The sequence below is a fragment of the Pipra filicauda genome, unplaced genomic scaffold (genome assembly GCF_003945595.2).
Source record: "Pipra filicauda isolate LSUMZ 115617 unplaced genomic scaffold, ASM394559v2 scaffold47_size6085603_pilon, whole genome shotgun sequence".
NCBI lineage: Eukaryota > Metazoa > Chordata > Aves > Passeriformes > Pipridae > Pipra > Pipra filicauda.
Genome location: NW_024104620.1, coordinates 4,247,333 through 4,259,772, shown reverse-complemented (window position 1 = coordinate 4,259,772; position 12,440 = coordinate 4,247,333). Strand labels below are relative to the sequence as shown.

The following is a 12,440-nucleotide window of genomic DNA, read 5'->3' as shown; positions in this document are numbered from 1 at the left end:
GGCAGCAGCTCCCAGAAGCTGCCAGTGCAGCCCTGTCTCCAGGATGCAGGTTTAGGCCACCAGGCCTGAGCTGAGACAGCAGCCATGTCCCTTCTCTCCCTTCTTCTCCGCCCTCCCAGCACAGACCCAGAGGTCTGTGATCTGAAGCAGTTCAGAAAGAGGCAGAGATCACCCTTGTCCCTGTTGCTCCTCTGCCACCGAAGGTGCAGGGATTCACAGCCATGGGAGCTGCAGGAGCTCAGCTCGTGAGTGGCAATCATCCAACCCAAAGGGACAAGGGACTGCCACCTGGCAAAGGATCAAAGCGTTTCAGGCAATTGTTCCCAGTTCCTTACTGCATCCCACACTTCCAGCCAGGCTTCACAGGCTGAGATGCTACTTGTGTTAACTGTTAGGACCAAGTCCTGCAGTTAAAACACACGAAAAAAAGAAGGAAACGTTTGTGGCTCTACTATTAGTTTTTCCAGCTTTCCCGGGGCAAATCACATCATCTGCTCTGAATTGCTCTCATATTCTGGAGTCTGAAACCCCGTCTTCCATCCTTTCACAACATGCCTTGTTCCAAAGCCTCCTGGGATTCCCCTCCACAAGCAAATGCAGGCTATTTTTGCACAGACATTTGTAAATTGATTTTCAAAGCGACTCACTCCACTGCCCTATGCTGACGTGGAACTGTGTCTGGCCCTCTGGAAACCAGACTGTTGGCTGAGTAAGGAAGCAGACTCCCTGCAGGCACTTCCCAAATCAGCCAGAGGAATGGAAATGCAAACAGTACCAGAATCAGCAGCATAACAGAATAGAAGGGCATGTAGGCAGGTGGTGCACACGCAGGAATGAATTTAGCTGCGTGTGTGCCAAGATTTGGATCCAGAAGGACTGACCTCCCCCACAACACACCAGAAATACAAGAAACTGCAAGAGGTCTGTAAAGGAAATGTCATCCAAATCTAATCTGCCTCTGCTACTCACGGTAGAGCTCTCTGTTATTGGCATCTAAATAAGGTCAGCTGCTTTCCTGTGCCACTTACACACAAACCCATGCTATGAACTCTGCAGTTACTGCGAGGAAACCTGCACCAAGGAACTGGTTCCACACAGCACATTTACAGGAATGAAGATTCTTTTCTTTGGCTTAAGCGGTGCCACAGGGGATGAAACATTTACCTGCTGATACATCTTGTTTCTAAGTTGTCATAGGCTGATGTTTTATAGCTGCCTACGACGCTGCAGCGTTTCTGCCACGCTCTGTGCACAAGACACCAGTGACAGCAGTGAAAGGGACCCCAGACCAGCCCAGACCAGCCCAGCCCAGCCCAGCCCAGCCCAGCCCAGTCCAGACCAGCCCAGACCAGCCCAGACCACTACTCAGCTGCCACTCGCTGCCTGTCAGAGCCCCGTGTGAAGTGACAGGACTGAGATGCAGGGGTTAGGATTGGGAGGAAGAGAAGGGATGGCCTTGCAAGTAAAATTCAGTTTGGCTGTGGAAGGAAATGGCTTGCAGCACACACATCAGGCTGTGAGACACTCTGTTTGGAAGCACATCCACGGATTTGACACTCGGGTGAGTCCAAGGCACTGACAGGTGCTCTGTGGGTCCTGAAGAAGCACAGCTTGCAATGCCCAGAGTTTGGAAATGGCAGCTGTTGGCAGGAAGCTCCAGAAGGAGCAGCTTTCTCCATGGCCCGAGCTTTGCAGTACAATAGGTTTAACTTTCAAAACAAGCAGTTGTCTATATTGTCCAGACTCCCAACCCTCAGTTTAAACAGAGCCTGCTGTTTTATTGAGGCACTTTCATGCTCTTGTGGGACTGCCCACCTTCCCATTTCAACTCAGCCATAAAAATTGGCCTGGAGATTAAACCTGCTGCCTGAGTTGTTCACTGGAGAGCAAGTGGGAGGGTGTGCGAGGGGAGAGGTGGAAGGAAAGAGGCAGCAGTGGAAATATGAAGACAGAGGATTTGGCCAGGTTTGATTTACAAGCAGGAGCCAGAGTTGCTTTGGGAACATCTCAGACATATTTAAAATGCCCTGTTGGGCTCTAGTTCAAACCTGAGTTTGCAGCCCCGTCTTCTGCAGGAATTCATTTGCCTTGTTAAAAGGAGGAACAAAGAGAAATGGTTGGATTCAGGGAATCAAGTGTGCTGCGTGTTCAGCAGTACCCCAAGCAGTAGAAAGGATTAGGTGCTGTTTTGTGGAGGTTTTTTCCAAATTGTCTCCACAGACCTTAATAAGCACTCAAAAGGAATTTATTCTCAGCTCCTGGGTGTAACATAGAGCCAAGAAACCAGTCAACATATAGCACATCCCCTTAGGAGCAAAGAGCACTTTGTGCATCATATATGAGAAACTGCATAAACCCTTTGCAAACACCTATCAGATCCAATTCCCTGTTCCTCTAGGGAAATAGATAGGATTATATGCAAGTTCACAAATGAATTAAGCAGGATTCCACAGTCTAGCTCCAGCTCTGCTGGAATTCAGCCATTACTTTTGCTGACTTTAACAGAAGCTAAATACAGACCAAGCAAGCTACAGCTAATGTTGTTCAGCTTTAGTTGCCATTTGGGGAGCAGCAGTGGTACCCTACAACTGCAGTTAACAGTGACACAGAGACTCTGTGTCTTGCTACCCAACCTCAGACAGCCAAGTGAGCTCAGAGATCTCCCAGAACCCTCCCCCGTGTTGGAGTCAAAGAAATTTCTGCTATGCAAAAACGAGATGGGAAGAAAGTCTGTGGCAGCATCAGACAGGATGCCCTGAAGCCCAAACAAGCTCATCCGTGTAGTTATCTCAGCAGGTGGATCCCGGGTTAACATTCCCAGCAACAAATCCAAAGTGACTTCCCTGCCGTGACTGAGTGAGATTACAGCTGGAGAACCAGGCCCCAGGAGCAACAGCACCTACAGCCTGGAGTCCAGGCAAAAAAATGATGCTCACCCCTGACTCTCCCCCCATAAAGCAGCAGAGAGTCAAGGCCAGCAGCAGTTTAAGAACCAGACGACTGCCAGTATGTCTTTCCCCCCCTGCAAACACATTGGCCTCTCCCCCTTCTCCACTATTTATGTTACATGAACTGCCTTCTATTCAGGAGGAGCTGTTCTCTATTAACAGAGCTTGGCAAAGATCAGGAATTAACTGTGCCAACTTTCAAGCCTGCTGCCTTAAGGCAGATGGCAGGGAAAGTATCCCAGCCTTGCTCCCCAAACCTCTTCTCCCAGCAAGCAGAGATAACTCAAAAACAGGAAAAAAGGGTCAGACATCTGCGAAGCCCTAATTTCAGTGCAGGAGACAGCCTGTGTGTGGGGTGCCCTGCTCTGCCATGGCTGTGCTTGTCACCCCACGGGCAAGCAAAGCCTGTGGCACCATCAGGATCCACAGGCTCAGAGCAAGGGCACAGGTTCCACTGGAATTCTTATACTTCCGGAGTTACAACAAGAAAGAGGAGATGCTCTGCCTCCCTCCAGATGCTGCTATCATGAAAGGAAATCAGCACTGCTAATGACTGGTGCTGAACTGTACCTTTATGGGAAAGTAAATCCCTCTGGAGCAGCTGGAAGGACAGGATTCCCAGTTACTGCAGACCTGCAACAAAAAGCAAGAGCTGTGGTTGCAGAGCATCCTCTGCTTCCCACCAGCAGGACGCAGCTGCTCTGCCATCCCCACCACTGCAGGTCCCCCAGGAGCAGTTCCAGTGCCTGGGGAACATTCACCCCATGAAGGTGGATCACACTCAGGCACTGGCAGGAACAGGCACAGTTGGACTCCTGAGCTGTGAAGAGCTGAGTGTCCAGTTCTGGTGGAATCCGTATCACAGGCAGTTGCCTTGTTCTTGCAGAATAAGGCACCATCCCCAGCTCTGAGCAACCAAAATCAAGCCTTTGAAGCTTGCTTTGCCAACCTTTTTGTATCTGTATTTCCTCCTGTTAGTGGTGTGGCACTCCAGTTATTAATATTTTCTGGTTTTCATTACCATGAAAGCATGACTCAATAGCAGTGCTGAGACCTCAGAAAGCTTCCCCCAGGTGCTGCAGAGGATGGTTAACGACAGTATGACAGGCAAGAGGGTCATAAATAACATTCTGCTGGGTGCTAATTCAGACAGTTGTTGTAGCTCACTGCCATCAATGGGACAATTTACAAACTCACACATAGTTAAGCGTTGCTGAAACATATCCTGGACTGGGGTCAATGGAAAGTGTCTTGCTGACTTCACCTAGAGCTGGATTAAGCACTTAACTCTTACATTGTCTCCTCCATATTCCTGAATTATTCATTAAGGGCCAGACACTGCAATCCATACTCACACTGCACTTAATCTGTCCTTTAAATTGACTTGCATTAGTCTGAGTCAGAGGCACCACAGCACCTTCCTCCTTAACAGTCTCACTGAATGCAGCAGAGCTATTCATGAAATAAGGTGCTGCTCTGCAAGGAGGCAGATCCAGCTCTCAGCAAAGGCATCAGTAAGGAGAGAACTGAGAGAAAATTCACCCTGGTAAAGCTGCATCAAGATGTCTGAACTCAAGTAAATCTGTGTGAAATCAATCATTTAAAGAGATAACCTGTTCTGTGGTATTGCAGGGGAGAGACTAAGGGAGTTCTAGAAACTAATATTTCATTGTTCAACTTCATCACAAGGTCTGGAAACACATTCCACTGCCCCTGGCCACACATTCACAGAGCCTTGTGAGGGCTGCTTTGTCCCTCCAGAGAGAAACAGCGAGGTGTGTGGAAAGGAAGAAGGCAAAGGATTTGTTCTGCTCCTCCTGACGGGCACAAAAGGAATAAAAAGTGAACAGGACTGCTGCCACCGAGGAGGTAACAAGTACCCACATTTACCAGCAACTCCCTCCTCTGCCAAGCTCACAGCTCCCACTAACCAAGCTCCCAGACCACACTACTGGCTCTGATCCTGAAATCCCCTCAGGCTGCTCAAACAGCAGATAAACTCTCATCACAGCAGAGCCGATTAGCTGTGCCTTTCACCGCTGAGCCCAAACCTATAGTCTGACACCTCTATACAAACAATGGACCAGGAAATAAATAAGCCAATCAGGTAAGCAAAGGGAGAAATCTTGTGCACTACATTGAGAAATATATAAGGGGGTTTGATTTTTTAAAAAGGAATTTATCTGTTCAGTTCTCATTTATGTCAGTTCTTGATAAGATTAGAGGATTAAACCAACTGAATGCTAAATGCTCTGTGCTGGAGAGAGTCCTGCTGGGATTTACTGCATGTTGGCATGTACAGAGACCACACAGCATCACCCAGAGACCCTGGGACTCACAGAAGGACCCGTTCAAACTTCTGAAATAAAAATCACAGCTTATCCAGACTTTCCATATGACGCCAGGGTACGAACTCCTATCCCTCTCCAGTTTCACTAAAGCTTGCTTATTAAGTACTTGTACCCAACAGGCAAGTCTTTGTATAAGCAGCACTTATCTCGGAGCACTGGCATCACAAGAGGATTTCAGATGTGCTGTGGCTTTTTGGATGCAAAATGTTAACAACCGTGTGCATCCCTCCCCCAGTGCCAAACAGAAGCACACACATCCTGTCACCCTCCTGCTGTTACATGCACACACCCCACAGCTACCCCCATAAACTCCTGCACAACACAGCTTGTTAAAAACACAATTGACAGTTTCTTAAAGGACTCAAAGTTCTCCTGTAACTTCACCGCTTCTTCTATTGGCCTGACAAACACATTTGTGATGTTTAGTTCGTTAATTCTGAAAAAGCACAAGATCTTGGGAGGTACAGCCAAGGACAGGCAGGGTATTGGGAGAATTTTTAGCACCTAGCAAACACATTCTCCCCAAACACCTGAAAACTAACGGCAATTTCACCGGTGTGAACTCCCTTATTCCTGTGCCCCAAATTATAGTCGGATATTGTCACCTTGGCTCCCTACCAGTGCCCCACTCTGTGGTAAGGAGACCACGCACCACAAGGGTGTTTGTCAATATAGCTAAGAACACCAGACTATAGCCAGTGAGAGAAATCTAGTTAGAGTATCAGTGACTTCAGCTGGTGTTTGGGGTTGTGGTTTGGGTTTTTTCCTGCCCCTGAGGAGGAATTTGCCCTGAACGTTGCAGAAACTGAATCACGATCTGATCTTCGCCACCGTGGGCGGCTGGAAAGGTGCTGATGCTACTTCCCAAATGCCAGTCTGGCTCTCACATATTACACTGTTACACATTGCTCTGGGCCATTTGTCCCCTTCCCCTTGTGCCTCGAGGTGAAACGGTCACAAATGCTGATGGGTAGTTTCCCCTTGAATCATTTTCCTATCAGACAAGCATTCTCCTTCCATACAGGAGTATCTTCCCCATGGGAATACAGCAGGTATTCATAGGGGCAGCAGGAAGAAAGGAGGAATGGATCTTTTATCGTATTAAGCATTTCCATTCCATCTTTATTGTCTTTTCTGTAGCTCAGGTCTGTTTTATTCCAGGCTTAGGGAATCACACTATAAGGCTCCAAGGGGTAAAGAGGCTGTCTTGATGAGTCTAACCTCTGAAGATGCATCCAGGATGATAAAAGAAGTGTAGCTATTGAAACATCTCCCTTCAATACAGTTATTGTGTTGCTAGGTTTCCATCTAGACACGCAGCCTAAAAGAGCAATCAAAGGAAGCTGATGCTGTGGATAATATCTTTATCAACACTTCACAAGGTTGTTGGGGAGGAAGAGGGGAAAAATATTGTCCCCGAGCAAAGTTGTTCTGATGAGAATAGACAGCTAGTTTCAAAAGCTCGCCCAAATTTTCATGAGAAAATTGTTTTTTAAAAAAACTGAGCTCTTAGGGTAGTAGATTTTATGTGTATCAGCATGTGGCTTTGTGAGCAAGAAGTCTGTGTGTTTATTCTGTCATTTGAATTGTAAAAGTACTTCCCTTTCAACACACAAGTCCTCACCCCACTTAACTAAAGCCTGTCTTGCAGCAGCAGACGAGGGCACGCATCAGCCTTGTTTTTAGAGGAACTTATTTGTTGCATATTACATTAAATCCCAACAGACTCTGCACTGCTGTCAAAATACTATCCTAATAGTTGCATGAGGGAAGGTTGCTAACCAGCACACTGCTATGCCTGTGCACAAAACAAAGGTTCAAGTGACACAGGATGCAGCAGCGAGGCAGATCCCCGAGGGACCGGCCACCTCCAGCTCACTCCGCCTGTCCCAAAGTTTTTCAGTTATATTCAGCTTCTGCCCTCTCAAGTGCTTTTAAACACCCGGGCAGTAGCAAACAGCCCCACACTCTTTTGGTTTGGTCATCTCATCACCAAATCGGAAAGAACAGAAAAGAGTTCATTTTCTCCAGGAGTCCGGGTGTTTTGCTGTCATGTCCTTGGAGACCACCTGGAACAGCGAGGGCCCAGGGCCAGGCTGCACTCGGGACTGTTGCTAAGCAATGTAATGTCCTTACTAAGTGGTATGAGGTTTTTAGGCAGGAAAAGTCCGTTTCTACACAAGCCAGTATAAAACAGAAAGGTTACCTTACGTGTGCCAGGTATGCTCTTTACAGCTTTTGGACCAGCACCGGACACCAGCTGCTGTCATAGACGAGGATCCCTCCTGGCTGGACCTGCTGCCATCCCTGAGCGTGGCGAGCGCTCCGCTGGCTCTGCTCCTCCTCAGGGAGGCCGGCCAAGCCTCCGTGGAGCCGGGGACACAAAGCTGCTCAGTTCTGGCGCCCAACTTTTCCCCCAGGAGAACAGCCCTGCTGCAGGCGCAGCTCAATCAGCTCATTATAGAGGCAGCCTCCCGAGAAACGCTCTCCCTGTGCATATTCATGAACTCTCCAGAGCTTCCAGGGAGAGTTGGCTAAACACACAACTGAGGGATTTAGCTGTTGGATTCCCAGAAAAAAAAAAAAAAAAAAAAAAAAAGGGGGGGGGGGAGAAAGGAGGGCGAGGAAGGAGCAAAGGGCTTAAAAAAAAAAGTGACTAGCGGAGCGACTGCAGCGGTGCTGCCCTAAGCACCGCGGGACCCAGGAGCCCGACCGACCCCTGCGTCACCTCCCGAGCGCTGAGGGCCGGTGGCGGGCACCGAGGAGAGGGTGTCACGGGAGACGGCTGTGCCCACAGACCCCCAAAACACAACCCACTTCCACCCCGGGGCCGCGGAGCGCATCACTCACCTCCGCCCGGCCGGGCGGCAGCAGCCGAGGGCTCGCAGCGATGCCGGGGCACAGCCGGGTCCGCGGTACCGGGGCAGAGCGGTACCGATGCCGGACACAGCGGTACCGATGCCGGGGCACAGCCGGGTCCCGCGGTACCGGGGCAGAGCGGTACCGATGCCTCTGCAGCGCCGGCGGCAGCGGCGAGCGGCGGTCGCGGTCCCGGTCCCGCAGCCCTCCCCCGGCCCCGCCGCCGCCTTTTAACGCCGCTCCGCCGAGCGCCGCGGCCGCTGCTGGCACGGCCCGTCCCGCCGGCCCCCGGGGGCGGCCGACAGCCCTCGCCGCGGTGCCGCGGGATGCGGAGCGGAGGGATGCGGAGCGGAGGGATGAGGAGCGGAGGGATGAGGAGCGGAGGGGTGCGGAGCTCCGGGGCTGCCGCCGCCCCGCCGGGCTGCGGGCGGCGCTGCGGCCGCGCTCTAAAACCGCGCTATAAACCGTGCCCCGTGCGCGGCCCCCGCCCCGCCGGCCCCGGTGCGGCGGCGCCGGACGGGCAGCCCCGGTGGGGAGAAAGGGCAGCCCCCGTGGGAAGGCAGCCCCCGTGGAAGGGCAGCTCCGCGGCCCCCCCGGGCAGGGGGGGTACGGGCACGGCGCTTGGGAACAGCCCCCGGTGCCCGCCCGGCCCCCGCGCACTCCCCGGCGGAGGGGGCGGGTACGGGAGTGACCGCCGGGACCGGGAGCTGCGGGTGATGCCCGTGGCCCCTCCGCCACACGGGCCCATCCCGGGACTGCCCTGCCCGCCCGCGCAGGGAGCGCTGGGTTTGCGGGCTGCCGTTCGCAGAGGGATGGGGGTGCCCCGTGTGACAAGCGTGGGAGTGTCCCGGCTCTGCCACCACGCCGGGACCGGGCGCGTCTTGGGACAGAAACTGCCAGAAACTTTCGCAGCACCTGGCTGGTACTGCGGGTGCAGCCCCTGTTAGAGCCGGGGCTCTGAGAAGGACTCATCAGGTATTCGCTGGTACCCTCACCACCAGATAAGTGCTCTATAAAGGAGACATCTCTATGCGTTCAGTTGCAGAGGTATGCGGCAACAACCCCTGAATTAAGTAGGAGTCGTTAAATGGGAGGTAGCAAGACGTGTTAATTAGGGTGGTACAGACAATCTTTTATACATTCACGCTTGCCCCTCGTGCAGCAAGGCATTCTGCACAGCTGGTCATCGAGCTTGCCTTGCCCTTGCCTGGGCTTTCAGGAGGGACGTCTCTGATAAAGACATCCCTGAGTACAGGGGCTTTACTTAGTGTTGACAGACGGTCTCTTAATTAGTGTGCTGGATACAACGGTCTTGCATTCATTTATTGTGTGCTCTCCTGTGACTCACTCTGGCTTTGGAGGCAGGAAGAGAAAACATTCCCCCATCCTTGGCCTATTTACCAGGGTGACCAGTTACTATGATGTGGACTTCTGCAAGAGCAGGATTGTTGCTAAACAACTACCTGGTGGGAATGGCTTTTAATCAGGCTGCATTATGGAGTTAATGTAGCCTAAGCTACATTCTTTGCCCTATATTCTCGTTTATTTGACTGTTGATGGTTATTGCTTACGAAAAATAACCCTCATCCCAGTTTTCAGATAGATTTGTCAAGTCAATAAGAAAGAGAAAGCACAATAAAACAGGCCCATCACCTGAGAGTGTCTGTAGGCAGGCAACTGTGTCAAAGGCACAGCAGCTCTCTCTGATGCATCACTCAAAGAGAACAGGAAGCCGGGCAGACAAAGCCAGACCATCATCTTCCTTGTAGGGCTCCAAGGAATGCAAATTTAATGAGGCTCCTGATGTAAAGCTGCATTCCACCGGCTTTCACCACGCCTGCCAGTGATGGAGGTCTCTGCAGAGAAGGTAATGGTGAGGGGTTAGCAATTCTGTTGAAAACTGCAGCATACAGTAAAAGGAAAAATTGCTTTTTCTAACTTTGCTGGTGTTGGGAGCGAAGCCCACGCTGATGTGAGGGACAGTGCTCAATCAATCACTCAGCAGAGCCCAGCAAACTGCAGGAGTTATCACCAGCGCTGGTACAAGCACTCAGACAGTGACAGGATTCTCCTCAGCAGCGATTCTGACAGCCCTCCAGGTGCAGACAGGCAGACAAACAGACACACACACACACCCCCTGGGAGCCCCCCAGTCGCCTCTTTGCACACACACAGCACGCAGGGGCAAACAGACACACAGTGCTGCTGCCACAACTGCTCCCAGACGAGCCGCTCCCATCCCTTCTCTGCACACACAAGTACATCAACCTGACAGCCTCGGCTTTTAAAACTTGTACATGGTTTCCCTTCACCTCCCTTCACACACACCCCGCAGAGCTGCATTAGCCCGCAGCTGAACTAGAATTTTCTCTTGCTGTGTTGGCACCTACAATATATACATGAAGAACATGCCTTTCCCTGTCAACACAGAGATGCTCAGACTGCCACATTCAGCACTAAATATCCCTCCATGAACACACAGGGGTCTGCACAGCACTCAGAAAGCTCTGTAAAGGGATACTCACCTGGATGGGAAGGGGTAACTGCTCCATGGCAACTTCTGTGATTTCAGTCTCCTTTCATTCTGCGTTGGAAAGAAATAAAACATTTCAAATATTTGGGAATGGGAGAGGCAGGATGGTGCCCAGGGGAGATCTTCATACCTGGCTTAACATTTCCTTCCATGCCCCTCTGTGCTCAGAGAGCATCAGCCTCTGACTGCTATGACTTCCCTCCCTGAGGCCTCACAGAAGTGTGCAACCACACAGCATGTGCTGCCAAAAGGAGGACACAGTTCATTACTAGTTTAAATCAGCAACACTGAGCATGTTTCACTCAGATACAAGTTAGAACTGTCTGTATGAGCAGCACATAAACACAAACTGTATCCAGGTGTACCTGTATTACTTGCACAGACTTGTACACTAAGGTTTCAGTGTGTTCCTGCAGACTCCACCAGCAATGCAAATGCATCCACAAGGAATTAGCATTATTGGTGGCTTTTATCAGCAGTGCACGTGCCCAGGCAAACAGCACAGAGGCTGAGGGGTGCACACTGCTGTCCTCAGCCACACAGGTACAAACACACGTGTGACACCAACAGACATCAGCACTGTACTGCAGCCTCGGGGAGCAGCTGCAAATCCACAAATGCCGGGCCACAGGCACTGAGGCACAGTCACAGGCAGGCTGGAAAAGGATTGCTGCTCTCCCTAAAGCCATTCCTGGCTAAAGGATGCCTTTTGGAGTTGGGAAGCTGAATGAAAACTCCTTCCCCTTTATTCATGTCCTCACAGCCTCAGCAGCACTGCCTTCCACACCAAACCCAGGCTCTGTCGGCCATTCTGCTCGCTTGTATTTATGGCCCCTCTTTGAAATTCTGACTGCTCATCTATGCAGAATAAAACTACCCAAGCAATCCTTCCTGTCCAGGTGCTCATTACTAAAGTGTTAAATTATGCCAGGAAGGCTCTCTTAGGCCTTGTAAATTTTATCTGGGAGACTTTCAGCTTCCACAAGGTCTATTATTGCCTGATTGCCCGAAAGGCTTTTGAGTTTGTCCCAGTCAGCCACAGTGAGGGCTGGGCAAGAGCTGAGCACTGAGCTCCTGTCAAACACCATGGCTTGGGGTGGAAAAATGCCTCCATGTGAGTGTGTCTGGATGAGCACATGCAGAGTCTGTCAGCACAGCCCTGGAGCACACACAGGGCTACCAGGATTTGTGTACATGGATATGAGCCTGTGCTTGGCATTAGAAGAGTCTGGATCGAAGGCTGACGCTGTCCATGAGTGACTGTGGGTGCAAGGAAAAGGGCCAAGGACCTGTGTCTGTGGGCCTGATCTCAGCCAGGGCTCGAAGGAAGGCTGAACACACCAGTAAGCTTAATAAAGTAGAGAGAAAATAATGGAGAAACCCAGGAAGAAAGGGCAATAGCCCCCAAAGCCAGAGAGGTTTCTCTTTTATCAACTGCCAGCAAAATGTCCCAGGAGAATCTGCAGGTACATCCAACACCCCTCAGCTCCCAGGGGCAATCCTTATAGGATGCTGAGCTGCAGATAAAGCATATTTTCATATTAAAAGAATGGGGAGTAGGGACAAAATTATCTGTAGAGAAACTTCCCTCAGCCTTTTTGAAGTTGTGCTCTTTTTTCCTAGTGTCTTCCTGTCAGAGAACTGAGACCTTTTCTCCTTATCTTTCCTAACCCAAACATCCTGTTTGACAGAACAGCATGGAGAGGGATATTTCCTATCTGTCCATAAAACTAACAGAGCCATATCGCA

General features: G+C 50.8%; 1 protein-coding gene and 1 long non-coding RNA gene across 9 annotated transcripts in view; both read right to left on the bottom strand.

Annotated features, from left to right (window-relative positions):
* The window catches only part of DISP3 (dispatched RND transporter family member 3), a 39,391-nt gene extending 30,546 nt beyond the window's left edge, over positions 1 to 8,845 (bottom strand). Inside the window, exons 1-3 of one of the 7 annotated variants that reach the window (XM_027736382.2) lie at positions 8,150 to 8,236; positions 7,506 to 7,729; positions 3,519 to 3,581 (exon numbers count right to left, since the gene is read on the bottom strand). The gene's annotated coding sequence lies outside the window, so the exon portion shown is untranslated. Of the gene's footprint in view, positions 1 to 3,518; positions 3,582 to 7,505; positions 7,833 to 8,149 lie in introns of those variants that run through there. The other 6 variants (XM_027736383.2, XM_039386321.1, XM_039386320.1 and 3 more) reach the window with 6 other exon arrangements.
* A 1,079-nt stretch (positions 8,846 to 9,924) lies between these two features.
* The window catches only part of LOC113995886, a 60,672-nt gene continuing 58,156 nt past the window's right edge, over positions 9,925 to 12,440 (bottom strand). The window contains exons 3-4 of one of the 2 annotated variants that reach the window (XR_005565457.1): positions 10,684 to 10,742; positions 9,925 to 10,014 (exon numbers count right to left, since the gene is read on the bottom strand). This is a non-coding gene — a long non-coding RNA (uncharacterized LOC113995886). Of the gene's footprint in view, positions 10,015 to 10,683; positions 10,787 to 12,440 lie in introns of those variants that run through there. The other variant, XR_005565456.1, reaches the window with a different exon arrangement.